The following is an 11542-nucleotide window of genomic DNA, read 5'->3' on the forward strand; positions in this document are numbered from 1 at the left end:
TCAAGAACTTAGGTTCCTGCTACAGATACGGGAGATCTATTTTGAGCCTCTGGTTCCAAAGTTTTGCTCAATCCCATGTACTGCAGGCATTTGGAAAATGAACTAGCAGATAAAAGCTCACTCTCACTCTTGCTCTCTTGTGTTAAACTATGTCTCTGTCTTACAAATGGAAAAGAAGAGTAGCTATTGAAAATATGTAAATGATTAAATATGGCTGTGTTCAATACAACTTTGCTTATGAATGCTAATATTTCATATACTATTCCTGTTGAATGTTGTTCCTATTTTTCAAACATTTAAAAGTGTGTAAACTAGTCAGTTTATGAACTATGACCATGAGTTGGTCATTGGGCCAATTTCTTGGTCTGGGTGCTAGATTCTTAAAAAAAAAAAAAAAAAAAACAGAGACAACAACACAAAAAACAAACGAACAAATGAAGCAACCAGCGTGGTGGCATTGTACATTGATCCTCTGCCTCTGCAGCAAGATCCCAAGTGAGTGCCAGTCTAAATCCTGGCAGCTCCGCTTCTGATTCAGTTCCCTACTGATAGCCTGGAAGGATAGTGGAGGCTGGCCCAAGGCCTTGGACACCTGCACTCATGTGGGAGATCCAGAAGTGGCTCCTGGCTCCCAGTTTCAGACTAGCCCAGATCTGGCTATTGCAAACATTTGGAGAGTGAGCCAGATGAAGGAAGATCTCTCTGTCCATCCCTCTCTCTGGAACTTTGAATTTCAAGAAAAATAAATATATCTTTTAAAAGGAATAGAAAAACAAGAGAAAAAAGAGTACTCAGTTTCAAAATGACTAAAATTTCTTACAGTACATAAACTTTCTCTGTGTTTATTTTGAAATAATACATTTCTATTTTGATTAAAAAAGTAAATATTTTTAGGTGGTTATCCCTCTATTTTAATTAATAATTTGAAATTCCCCTGATAAATATTTCTATTTTTGTCTTTGAAAAATCAAATCCTTAATTTCAAAAATATCAAAATGTCTCTGAGTGTATTTTTGAGATGTCCCTACAGGCCACCAGAAAATGGTAAATACTTTTCCTCCCATCTTATTAAGAAAAAAGTACATACTATAAAAATGTATGTTTATTTAGTCTGATCCATATTGACTATTTAAGTCAATAATATTTTAAAAGGAGCATGAAACGAATATTTAAAGAAACTTATTTGTACTTCAGTTGAGTTTTCACATGTAAGATGTTCTGAATACAAATGTTTAAAAGATTAGTGTATGTTTTAAATACTTTACAATAAGACCCTGGGAATTTGCCAGTGTGCTTGCTCTACATAATGTTTCATGCTACGCTCAGGGAAAAAATGATTAAAATCTTATGAAATAGTTATGTGTTTCTCACCCCAGTAGCTCTCATCTATTCTGATATTATTAATTACTGTCATAAATTAGATATAGTTATTTACTCTCATTTACAGATTAACCTTGCTTTTCCTCTCATTTTTTCTTGAAAACTCAGAAGTTGGAAGCCAAGTCTTGAAAAAAGGACAATCTCTCTGTCTGCAAGACAGGATTCCTTTAGCTATTTCAACTATTGATTCACCAAAGAAGTTACACAAGGTTAAAGCTGTCATGATGGAATAGCACCAAATGATTGAGTTGGGCCTTTTAGGTTTTTTGTTTGTTTGTTTGTTTGTTTTTTAAACAAGGCAGAATGCCAGAGAGAGAGAGAGAGAGTAAGAGGAAGGCTGGGTGGGGGCGGGGAAGAGAAAGATTCTGTCATGTGGTAGTTCACTCCCCATATGCAGAAACATCCAGGGCTGCGACAGTTTGAAGCCAGGAGGCAAGTGCCAGAAAGACTATATAGTTCTCCCATGTGAGTGGCAGGAATCCAGGCAGTGGGACGCCAACTACTGTCACATAGGCACATTAGATGTGGAACAAGTTAGATGAACTCATAGATTGTTAAGGTCAGGTTCCCGTTGGAATGAGAAAAGGGAGAGTCTCTTTAAAAGGTGCTTGCTTCTGCCCAGAAGCTGCCTTTAGAAGGACAAAATACCCATCCTCCTGCTGAGTTTTTAGTTTTACCTTCAGAATGGAAAGAAGTCACCTATGTCACCCCTTTGGTGGCTGTTTTGTTTTACCTTGGCCAAGCTAGATAGGACTGTAATTCTCTCCTTTTGATAAATTTTGTCCCCAATCTTCACTTGATTGTTAGCTGCTGTTCCATTTTCATTTTCAAAAAAAAAAAAAATCATGTTTAAGACACTCAACCCTCACAGTTTCTTATGTTTTTGTTTGTTTGCTTGTTTTTCCTCTCGGGCAGGTTACTTTCTGGATGCTACAGCAGGTTTCTGGCTCAAATCTTGCTTTGTTCACTACTTTGAGTGGAAATTCTTCTTTCACATGAGACAAGACCTGAGATCTTTATGCCGGATTGGAAACACTGAGAATGCAAGCCTCAGATATGGGGTGTCCCTCTGGGGCTCTTTTTATTTAAGAAAAGAAAGAGAGAAAGAAAGAGAGTGAGCAAGTACATGAGAGGCCAAGAGGAGAGCGCGAGAGTCAGCACAGGAATAAAAATTCATAGAGCAGCCCCTCCCCAACAAGGGCTTTAAGGGACTTGGGAGAAGAGTGGTTAGCAGCAATGCAACACCTCTCCCTGCCTCCCAGCGCATTCAGGTTCCCGGCAGCAATAGGGTTAAGTGTCTTTTGACTCACACTCCGGAAGAAAGGATTACATTAGGTGGGGGAGCTGTGACTTCCAATCTCCTGATTGGGAACTAGATAGCTGATTGCCTGCACCGTATCACTGGCAGGCCAGGAACTTTACATTTTGAGTGTCTTACGGAGAGAGGAATATACTAAACCTATGGATATTACAGGGAAATCTGGAAGAGGACCTCTCTTGGCTTGGACCTAGCCTCTGTGAAGGAAAAAAATCACAGGGTTTTTGAAGTAGTCCATCCCTGAGTTTTTTGGTAAAAATTGCAAGCAGTTTGTTCAATAAGTTCAGATCTTAAAGGTTTTGGGTTTTTTTTTTAAATTTTATTAATTTAACTTCTATTTTGTTTGAAAGACAGAGATGAGATTGATCAATTCTCTGATTCACTCTCTAAAATGCTCCCCAATTCCTATATACAGGAACACCATCTGGGTGTCCCATAGGAGTGGGAGGATGCAAGTGGCTGGATCTTCTGCTACCTTTCAGGTTACACTTTAGGAGGAGGCCGGATTTGAAGCAAATCCTGGAGTGAATTCCAGGCACTAACATTTAGGACTGCAACATTCCAAGTGATGGCTTAAACTGCTATGTCACAATATTCTCCCCAAACAAAATCTGTTCATCTCAGAGGTTGTTAAATATTGCATGATCAAGTGCATTTATATTGTTATCATCTCTGTTGTATCTGTGAAAATCATTGAATTAAACTATGTTACTGGAATAATATAATATGTAACATGTTTTGTTAATGTGTAATAAGAGGAAGAAAATATTCTGATGAATATTTGGACATTATTTAAGGTCAAAGCATGGGAGTATTAATAAAAGTATTAAAGTTGGGAAAACAAAAGAGAGTATGTGATGTGTCTTTCCATAATGTCTCTCTAAGATACTAACAGAATTATCTGATCTAATAGCATGCTTTATCTAGTGGACATACATTCGCTACAGGACTATACAATTTTCTAGGGGAATATAACTATGTTTGGCTCTACTATTTATTACTTTATCAGAACCCAGACACTATGAAATTATTTTTTAACTTGTAAATTTCTAAGTGATACAAATGATAATCTCAAAGTTTATCTTTGATGCCCCATAGGCCAATAAACAACTTTTATCTAATCTAGCAATCCTACTCCAAACTTTTTAGATCACTTTTTAAATAAAATAACCCCTGTTAGTCCAATACTTTTAGGATCAATTTTACCATCTTTGTTGTTTCCTCATTAATTAATGAGCTGAAAAAATATTTAATATCTATTCACTTTGCATTGACTGGTTATATTTTAACATCTGAGCCATAAAAAACTCATGTTTATAAAAGCTTGAATTTGTATATAAATTTAATAAGCATGTAGGTCATCACATAGATTTTAATGTCATAAAATATAAAACAAGTCTAGATACTAGTTTTCCCTTACCATGAATTGCATTTAAAATTTTTGAAGTGGCCTTTGGATTAATTAGATGTATATCATCCAGTGACTGCAAGGAGGAAGACAGGCATTCTGAACACAAATTAAATATTCTTAATGTCATGAACAAGGGATTGTCTCTAGAAGTAACTGATCCTATTTTCCAATTACTTTCAGAAATGACAGAAAAGTAGTAAGCCTGCCAAAGCCGAACTGTTTTGAGTAGATATTATCCAAAGGTCATATCGCAGCTATTGTAACAGTCAGTGCAGATATTTACTTAGCTATTACTGTGGGCATTTAGTGGGCTGACTCAAAACTGGCAGGCCACTGGGAAATGACATGGTGTAAAATCATTGATTTATAATCCCCAGGAATGACACTGAAATTCTCCTTTGGCTGAAGTGGATCACTAAATACATCCACACCGACAAATCCCCTGTGTAAATATTCTTATGTGCCAGATTTTAGAATATGGAACTCGGGTGTCTTTACCATCAATTACTTGCTAAGGCAGGTGACAGGTGAAGTTATTCAAAAGCTATTTATAAGAAAAATGCTGACTGTATCTGGGTGCAAATTTACATGCAGGTGAGAATGTGTTTTCACATCCCATTTGGGTGAGAATATTCTCTTCTGCTATCCTAATTTAACACTTACACTCCCTCTTCCACAACCTGCAGTCCTCCTGCTTTTCTTCTTAGTGTTTATCAACATAAACATAATATACATCTTAACTTTCTCCCTTTTCCTGCCAATGAATAAGATTCATGAGGTGAGAGAATTTTGTCTATATAGTTTTTATTCCTGCTATCACTTAAAATTGCTCAGTTCATAATAAGTGTCTAATATATATGACGATACTTCAAGAAGTTTTTGGAAACTCACTGAACACATGAGTTTATTGTGGAGCAAACTCAATTTTGAAATCCACCTTTGATTTTTGTGGGTTTTTGGTGGCTGTTTGTTTTTTAATAATGTGCTTTTTTTAAATGTTTCAAAACGAATTCACACTTTTAATTCTGCTTTTCACAAACATTTAGATGTGTCCTATATTTTTTTAACAATTTAAAAGTACTACTATTATGGAGTGCAGTCAGTGATGGTAGAAGTCTCGCTTTATTGCTCCTTCACCTCTCCTTGTATACTCTTTCCCCAACATCCTAATTTAGCCATGATATTGGATACAGATGAGTCCAATTAGTCCAGGTGTTTTTAGCTACAAGCCCAGTTCCTGTTCCTGCTCATCCTAATGAACACTAATCAACTCCTTAACCCACAGCACTTAGGTATTCGCTCCTGCCCACCTGTAACTCACCTATCAACTGAGAGGGGACAGTATTGCATTGTTGTGTAACCACTCCCCTCACAAGTCCCTTTAAAAGGCCCATGACAGGGGAGACTCATTCTCTTTCTGGTCAGGTGCTTCTGTGACTCTGTTTCCTCAATTCTTGGCTGACCCAGGACAGGTAATCCCCTGAGCATGGTCCCTGTGTACTGCTTAGATGGGACAATGGATATAGTAATGTTGTTTCTGGTTTGTGTACTGTCAGGAGTTCCAGGAGAGGAGAGGCCTAGCAGTGATGGAATGTGGGCAGAGAAGCCAGGGCAAGGTGAATGTCTGCAGCTGTGTAAGTGTGTCCAGGTTATTCGTTGCATGTCTCTTGGGATAGCTTATATTGTTGGGGAAGCTGGGATGTAGGTCTTCAGCTTAACGGATGGACTTAAGGGTGATGACCACTTGTTCCCCTTTGGATTATGTTTGGTTGGATTATGATTGGCTGGATTGCCATGTGGACTTGTGATTTGTTATTTCTAGTATGCCTTATTATCACCATGCTTGGTTAATAAAAACTCCTTAATAAAACCTCAGACATGTCTGGTATGATCTCGCTCACACCCCGTAACATTACTACCCAAATGCCCATAATCCAGGGCTATATGAGGCCAAAGCCAATAGCCAGAGCCTAGCTTACGTCTTTCAGATAATTGGCAGGAACCCAATGACTTGAGCCATCACTGCTGCTTTCCACAGTGTTGACATAAGTAACAAAGCTGGAACTGAAAATAGGGCTAGGACTCGAACCCAGGAACTTCCATGTGTAATGTTGGCTTCTCAAAATTCCTAAGTCAAATTACCTACACACAAATCATGCTAAATTTTTAAAAAGCATTATTCAGGGGCTCTCATTGTGACATACCATATTAAGTAACTGAAATGTCTGCATTCAATATGAACAGCACCAGTTTGAGTCCTGGCTGCTCCACTTCCGATGCAGCTCCCTGATAATGCACGTAGGAAAGCAGTAGAAAATGGTTCCAAGTGCTGGGGCCCCTATCACCTCTGTAAGAGACCTGGATAAAGCTTCTGGTTGCTGATTTCAGCCTGGCTCCACCCTGGCTGCTTTGGCCATTTTGAGAGTGAACCAATGGATCAAAGATATCATCTCTCTCTCTCATTCTCCCTCTGTTAATTTGATCTAAAAACTTTTTAAAAAGATTCATTTGACAGAGTCACACAGAGATAAACACACACACACACACACACACACACACACACACACACACAGACTTTCAATTTCATGCTTACATCTCAAATGTCTGCAATGGCTAGGGCTGGGCTATGGCTGGACAAAGGCCGGGCTAGGTCAGTGCCAGAACTCCATCTGGGTCTCTCACATAGGTGGACAGGGATCAAGCACATGGACCAGCATCTGCTGCTTTCCCAGGTACCTTATCAGGCAATTGAACCATAAATGATGCAATTGGGACTCAAAGCTGTTATTACAGCAAGTCACAGCTTTACAAACTGTACCACAATGCAGACCCAGTAAATTTTCTTGCAATACAATTTCTCAGTAATTTCCTTCATTGCTTCACGATTCTGAATCACAGTAAGAAATATCTTACTCTTTTCTAGATAAATGAATGAGTTTGCTTTAGCACCAGAGCAATTTGAATAAAACATTTTGTAATTCTGATATTTCTGAGTTTTTTCCTGGTTGGCAATACATTTCATCCTTTGATATGTAACATTTTATTCTTAGTTGGTTTGAAGGGTTTTTTTTTTTTCTCTCCTTTTTTTTTTTTAAAAGATTTATTTATTTTTATTGGAAAGGCAGACATACAGAGAGGAGGGACCTGGGTTGCCTGGCGTGTGTCTAGTCTGGTGGGAACCGGTTGTCTGGCCCAGGTCCTTGGGCCTGCCCGCACAATGGGTGCAGGGTCCAGGAGCCCTGGGGTGGGGGATCCAGTGGGTCTGGGTCACCTGGCCTAGATTCCCAGGCCCACCTGCAGGAATTGGTCCTCCTCAGTTGAAAAGATGGAGTAGTGGACAGCTGACCCTGATGTACACTGAGGATATGGCAGTCCATTGGGGTCTGCAGAGGACCTCTGTTATAACAGTGGAAGGAGGAGAGAATAAATTGGACGAATACCCAGCCAAACTATGACAGTAAAAGACTCTAAGGTTGACTGTGTCAGCCAATGGACATTGGAAGGGTTTCCTCATCCTTACATTGGAGAGATAAGCAGCATTTCAGAATGATCAAAACCATCTGAGCAGAACCCTTGGAGTGTGTGCTACATTGGGACCATGGATTGATATTGGGTGGCCATTCCCCATTCCTGGGTGCTGGACAGTTAGAAGGCTGGGTGTGGCTTCTCCCCATTTCTTATCTCTTCACTCAAAAACAGGAAGAAGAAATAGAAAAATTGGAAAAATGATCACATCCACTTTTCCTTAGCCCTCAATCCTTCCCACCCTGATCAACTATGTAAACATAATCTAAAATAAAAAGTAAAAAATTATATAATTAAAAAATATTTTTTAATTGGAAAGGCAGGTTTAAAGAGAGACAAAGATCTTCCATCTGCTGAGCTGAGCTGATCCAAAGTCAGGAGCCAGGAACTTCTTCCAGGTCTGCTACATGGATGCAGGATCTCAAGGATTTGAGCCATCCTTGACTGCTTTCCCAGGCCACAAAGGGAGCTGAATGGGAAGTGGAGCTTCTGGGGCACAAATCAGTGCTTACATAGGATCCTGACATGTGCAAGGCAAGGATTTAGCCACTGAGAAATCACGCTGGGCCTGAAGTATTTTTTTTAAGTCTTTATTATGACCTATTTTTGATCAATGAGTTATTCAGAAGTGGTCTGTGCATTACCAAAATTGGATTTTTTAGGCTGACTTTATAGATTAGTTGCTGATTTTTATATACTTAAGAATAGTGTGTATTCTCTAGTTGTTGATTTAAGTTCTATGCATGGTCACTCAGTAAAATTCATTAAAATTTGTCTATTCAAATTTTGTATATCATACTTTTTGTCTACTTAAAAATGGAATAATACTAAACTCTATTATGTTGATGTATTTGTCTATGATATCTTACACTTCTGACAGCTCTGCTTCACGTACTGTAAAGGTATTGTACAGGTATACAATTAGCATTTTTATATCTTTGGAGAACTGATGCTGTCACATATAAATATCATTTATATCTTTGATATATACTAAAATTTATCCTGCTTAGGTTTATTTTCTTGACATTAGTATAGTTGATCCACCTACAATTTCATGAATATTTTCCTGGTATGTATGTGTGCTTATGTATATGTATATGCATATTATCTATTTATTTATTACTTACATTCCAATCTTTACCTGACCTTCAATTTCAGTAGAAGGTATTTTGAAAAACATAGAGTTGAAATTTGATGTTTTAGTAATACATATGAAAATCTGTCTCTTAGTTAATAATCTTAGTTCCTACGTCACTGAGCCTTTAAGGGCTGATTTGTCAGATTGGTGTGCAGAAACAAGTTTATACACTCCTGTAAATCTATGTGGAGTAAAGTTATTATTTGGTAACTAAGAAAATCACTCCTAGACCATATGAATGTTTAAGTTCCCGGTTATATGAATGGAAAATGTAAATGCTCACTATGTTGACATATCTTAGGGCTGCAATCTTCTGGTTTGAACTAAAATTTATGCAAAATGGTACTTGCATACCATGAATTCTGAGATTGCAAAGCTGGGCTTAACATTCTGCCTTACATAATCAAAGTCTGGTTCATGATGTAATCATGGAAACAAATACTACTCAAGAATTCCTGATACTTTAAAACCCCATATTCTTATGTGTGTGAGGATCTTCTTGTAGAATCTGAAGTCTATCCTGAAATATCTTTTCTCTGCCTTAAATTCAATAGATATGCATGCCTGCTCTTCTTATTTCTACATATTTTCTCCAGTGTACATGATGCCAGCATATCTGGTATGTGCACTTTTAACCATATAGTTTTAATACATGTATATGTTGTTATAAATATTGATAATGCCTGGACTGATGTGTATATAAATTTATGTTTCCTTTTCTATTTGCTACTTTTTTCTCTGTTACACGTTCCCCCCCTTCCCTTAGGTTTTGATTAATTTATTGGGAGACTAAGTTATTGTGGCTTTCATGTACCATTTTTCTTTCTCTGGTTTTGAATGTGTTCATGTTTTTTTTTTACTGATTATTATTGATACTTACACTATTTAATTATCACATGCCAAAATTAATATCACAAACACTTGCTGATGAATATAAAATCTTAGGAACACTTTACCTTCCATAATTCCAGTTTGGACACATTTCATACTGTGTTAAGTATGCTGTATCTGTCCTTTTTAAGCTCCACACATTATTCTACACAGAAAGCACTTGTTAAATATGTCTGTGTTTTTATTTTCTTCTCCCTTACTGCTAAGCATTCTCATCAGCAAGTGCATTTTTTAGAAGTCCCTTTAGTGCAGGCTTATTTATAATAATGTGCTCTGTTTCCATGCATTTTAAAATGTTTTTCTCTCCTTGTTGAAAGGCAGATTTGCTAGGTATACACTATTAGGTTGACAATTATTTTGTTCGGAAAAATTTGAAAATCATCTTCTGGATTTCATTATTGCTGTGGGATGCTTTATTTGTTTGGTTTACATTTGTTTTGTGAGTTAAATTTTACTCTAGTAATTTTTCTGCTCTAAGTACTTTTAAATTTTTCCCTGCTATCTTCAGAGTTCTTCAACTTTAAATGTATTCAGGAATTGACTTCTTTTCCTTCTATGTAGTAGTGATGCTATGCCATCACTCAAAAAAAATTTCATTTCCTTAAAGTTTCATAAATCTTTAAGTCCTCTTTTAACCCAATCACTCTTGATTTGGGATGCCGGCATACAGGTGAAAGCTTAACTCTTCGGGGAGGGGTGAGGGGAATCCCAGTGCCTTTAACATTGTGTCACATAATGCAATAAAATTAATTTAAAAAAATAAAAAAGAAATAAAAAAGAAGGCTTAACTCAATGCACCACAATACAGAGTCAGAAAAACTATTTTGAGAACAACTGAGTAAAGTGTAAATTACTGAAACATGCTAAAAGAGGTCATGAGCTGCTTTAAAATCAGAGTGCCATTTGAGTTCCAGCTGCTTTGCTTTCTAGTCTGCTCCTTGATAATGCACATATGGAGGCAGAAAAAGTGGTCCAAGTGCTTGGTCACCTCCAACCCATGTGGGAAACCTGAGTGCAATTCCTCAATGCTGACCTGTCTGGCACAGCCCAGTCCGTTGCACCCATCTGGGGAGTGAATCAGTGGATGAAAGATCTCTTTCTCTCTATATCGCCCCTTCTCTCTCTAGCACTCTTCTTTTCAAATAAATAATTGTCCTTTGTAGAAAGTTATTTTTTGGGATGTAGTAGGAAAAATTCTAAATGTACCTCCACTTGAAGGTTTTTGTTCTCTGGTCATTTAATCTCACATTATTTCAGAAAAAAAATATATTTATTTTTATTTTCATTAGAAAGGCAGAATTACAGAAAGAGGGAAAGACAGAGAGAAAGTTCTTCCATCTACTGGTTCACTCCCCAGTTGACCACAATGGCTGAAGCTGGGCTGTTCCAAAGCCAGGAGATTCTTCTGCATCTCCCACAAGGGTGCAGGGGCCCAAAGATTTGAGTTGCCCTCTGCTGTTTTCCTAAACCACACAAAGTTTGCTGGATTAGAAGTGGAGAAGTCAAGACATGAACTAGTGTCCACATGGGATACTGATGCTGCAAGCAAAAACTTAGGTTGCTACTCCACAGCACTGGTCCCTAGTCAAGTGCTTCTGTGTAGATACAAAGTTCTGTGTGACTTTGAAAATAAAAATTTAGATTTTACCCAAGCAAACCTGACTTAGTCTCGTCTACTCTTTCAAACTAGAGTTTCCTTGCATTGGTTGTACAAAGGAAAATCAGAGAGAGAAAAGTGCATGACGGAACACATGACACTAGTGAATTGGAGATAGAAGTGGGGAGGCAAGTGTGAAGAAATGTGGACAATTGTCAATCACTGAGTGAGGCACCTAGCCAACAGCCAGAAAGCAAATATTGAGTTTAGTTCTCCAGCTAC

This window comes from Ochotona curzoniae, unplaced genomic scaffold (assembly GCF_017591425.1).
Source record: "Ochotona curzoniae isolate NIBS_2020 unplaced genomic scaffold, NIBS_Ocur_1.0 contig_1274, whole genome shotgun sequence".
Lineage (NCBI taxonomy): Eukaryota > Metazoa > Chordata > Mammalia > Lagomorpha > Ochotonidae > Ochotona > Ochotona curzoniae.